Source organism: Sorex fumeus, unplaced genomic scaffold, assembly GCF_029834395.1.
Source record: "Sorex fumeus unplaced genomic scaffold, SorFum_2.1 ptg000013l, whole genome shotgun sequence".
Taxonomy (NCBI): domain Eukaryota; kingdom Metazoa; phylum Chordata; class Mammalia; order Eulipotyphla; family Soricidae; genus Sorex; species Sorex fumeus.
In genome coordinates, this window is record NW_026606070.1 from 13,111,673 (window position 1) to 13,115,324 (window position 3,652).

Here is a 3,652-nt window from a genome sequence, read left to right on the forward strand (position 1 = left end):
GCAACCTCTTGCCGTGACCTGCCCCCACCCATTCCAACATTTGCTCGAGCGGGCCCAGTAACATCTCCATTGTAGACTTTGTTGTTACTGTGTTTGGCATATCGAATACTCTCGGTAGCTTGCCGGGCTCTCCGAGAGGGGCGGAGGAATCGAACTCGGGTCCGCCATGTTGGCTGCTTGTAAGGCGAACGCCCTACCACTGTGCTATCGCTCCAGCCCAAAATATGAACGCTTCACGAATTTGCGTGTCATCCTTGCGCAGGGGCCATGCTAATCTTCTCTGTATCGTTCCAATTTTAGTATATGTGCTGCCGAAGCGAGCACAAAGGTAAAGGCCTTCCCGTTGATTGTCGATTTGCTCGAGCGGGCCCAGTAACGTCTCCATTGGAGACTTTGTTGTTACTGTGTTTGGCATATCGAATACTCTCAGTAGGGCATTCGCCTTACAAGCGGCCAACATGGCCGACCCGAGTTCGATTCCAACATTTGAGAAAAGATAATCTGTTCAGGGAAATCTCTCTAGGGAAACCAGGGATTGAACCCAGGTCTGTCCCATGCAAGGCAAATGTCCTCCCTGCTGTACTATCTTTCTGGCCTTGAATTCTGTTCTTTTGTTTATTTGTTTTTGGGCCACATCAAGATGTTCTCACGGATCACTCCTGATAAGTTTCAGGGGGATCAAATAGGGTGCTGGGAATTGAACTTAGGTTAAGTACCTATGCAAGGCAATTGCCTTACCTGCTATACTGTTTGGCCCCAGAATTCTCTTCTTGATTCTAGGGGTGTGTGGGAAAAGTCTAGGGATTTTCTTGTCTTTGAGAAATGATATGGAATCTCTCCTCCATGGTCTTAGAAGATCTGTGACTTTGGGAAGAAAAGGGACCATGTTTTATTTTGTGTGTATGTGTTTGTGTCCCTTTCCATTTTTCGTGATAGTGAAGACTTCATCCCAGATATAAAGTAAACAACACACCAGACTTCCAAAGATAAAAATCATGTGAAACACTGGATTGAAGAACCAATAAATACTGAAAATAACCTGAGGAATATAGAGTTATTTCTAAAGTTGTTAGATATGTACATATATATTGCTTATATAGGATAATATAATTGTTGTATATCATGTATAAACAGTATACATTATTGCCTGAGAGACAATATAATTTATCATACATATATAAGCCGTGTATAAGATATATTTAAACTTCAAAGTACAAAGTATATACTTATTTCCATTATCATTCTAAAGAGAGATACTTTTCAGTGGAAAATATATATAGATATATATTTATGTATATATGGAGTCAGAAATGTATAAATTTAATAAATGCAGGCGAGCTGGAGCGATAGCATAGCGGGTAGGGTGTTTGCCTTGATAGCAGTCGACCTGGGTTTGGTTCCTCTGCCCCCCTCAGAAAGCCCGGCAAGCTACGAGAGAATACTGCCTGCACTGCAGAGACTGGGAAGCTACTCGTGACATATTCGATATGCCAAAAACAGTAACAACAAGTCTCACAGTGGAGACATTACTGGTGCCTGCTCGAGCAAATCGATGAACAACGGGAGGACAGTGCTACAGTGCTATAAATAGAGGAGAAATGTTTACCAATAGCACATTTAGTAATGTCCAAACTAATTTTCCATGTCTCCTTCCTTGTAACTTTTCTTCATTTCTCTACTTCCAGATTTATGATAATTTATGGTTATATAGAAATGCTTTCACAATACATTTCCCCCATTCTAAGAGTGATACCCTGAAGGCTTCATTCACGATGAAACAAAACCCAACTTCTGACATGTGAGCTAAAAATTAAACTTCTTGATGTAATCTCTGCATACCTTATTCATTGGTCACCCTAAACCTTAAATATCCTCTGTGTATGAGCTCTCCCTGCACCCCCCACTCTCTCTCTCACATCTTCTTATGTTTAGTATATACTTTACTCTTTTATCCTTCATTGTGTTTTCTTTCGTCACTGACACTGTCACTATCCTCCTGTTGTTCATTAATTTGCTCTAGCGGGCCCAGTAACATTGTGAGACTTGTTACTGTTTTTGGCATATCGAATACATTCTTTCGTATAGTTCATGTTACCTTTTTCACTTTTGTAATTATTCTGTTATATATGATATGATATGACATTTATTGGTCCAAAGGCTTGAGTTTTCCAATGTTTAGGGTCTGATGAGAGTCTATTTTCTGGTTCTGCAGGATGAATTTTAGGAATGGAGTGAATTAATATGTAGGGCATTTCTTTTCCTCTTCAATTTAAAACTCCAAGTTCTAAATAATAAAAAAAAAGTCCAAGAATAAAGCTCTGTACAGATAAATCTCTGTACCAGGATAAAAAATCAAGTGATACAAATTTGTTTGAAAAAGGAGATGAGTGAGAGGAGAAATTATTGAGGAAAAATTCAAGACAAAGAAGGGTCCTTGCATTCTTATTTGGGGAAGAAATTGAGCGATGGGAATTTCATCCAATGTAGCTCTGTAGCATTATCTTCCCATTGTTCATCAATTTGCTCGAGTGGGCCCAGTAATGTCTCCATTGTGAGACTTGTTGTTACTGTGTTTGGCACCATCCAATGTAGTGGGGGATAAATGATATGACTCAGGTATTAACGATCATTAGGAATCAGTAGTCCAGTGACAGAATCATCTTAGCAAACACTAGTTGGATAGGTGGATGTGAAGGATATAGCCATGTGGTTAGAGACTCCGGTTCTAAGACTACTGGATATTTTCCAATAATCTTGTATATTTTCCATAGGCATCTTTCAACTGAAGTGGTTAAAATCAGGAATACCTTATAAGACTTTAAAGAGCATTTTAAGTACATTGAACACACAGAGAAACCAGATCTTGGCTTCTTAAATTTCCTTCTCCGTTATAAAGAATTCAGGCTAGGGCACAAAAAGTAAAGTGTGAACCTGGAGCATCTCTCTCTCTCTCTCTCTCTCTCTCTCTCTCTCTCTCTCTCTCTCTCTCAAGGAAATGCTCCAAGTGTAATCAAAAGGCAAGGCAGTTTTCAAAGTTTCATCCTAAAGCTACTCAAGGGCTACTTTATCAATACACAGGATAAAAAGGTGAGAAAGAACTTTGCTAGCAACTTGCAACGTGTTGGAAGATAGCAGACTCAAGTTCTCAAAGTAAACATTTTTTTTATATAGTCATGTTACCACAAAAGAATTTATTTTTGAGTTCAGTTCTTGAATATTGATTGAAAGACTCCAGATTCTATAAAATTAGTTAACTGTACAGTTTAGGTATGGGATTCTAGGTTCCTACCCAATGTCTAATCACTTTTTAAAAATTTTTTTTTAACTGGTGAATGACGTTATTCAACCTGCCCCTTAATGTGTGGTCGAGATTATAATGTCTTGGTCCTACACTTGAGTTATCTACACACTTCCTGAACACGTAAGTCTAGTTTTGTCCATACACTACCCTTGGTCCAGTGTCTGCTGTTTGGGCCAAGCTCTACAATTGGAACCCTGAATTCTATGTCCCCTTGCTGGGGCTTGGTGCTCTGTAACTTGTCACCAGAATTTCTAAGGCTTTAGCAACTCTGTCTCCTTGGCTTTTATATTTCTCTGGCCATGGTCACATGAATGTGAGTGAGTCTTCTGCTGCTCTACTATTTATATTGAC

At 39.3% G+C, this 3,652-nt stretch overlaps 1 non-coding gene across 1 annotated transcript; it reads right to left on the reverse strand.

Moving 5' to 3' along the window:
• Window positions 1-217: 217 nt before the first annotated feature.
• On the reverse strand, window positions 218-324 carry LOC130020864 (U6 spliceosomal RNA). Its single transcript, XR_008792059.1, has one exon. It is a non-coding gene; the product is annotated as a U6 spliceosomal RNA (small nuclear RNA).
• Between the last annotated feature and the right edge of the window lie 3,328 nt (window positions 325-3,652).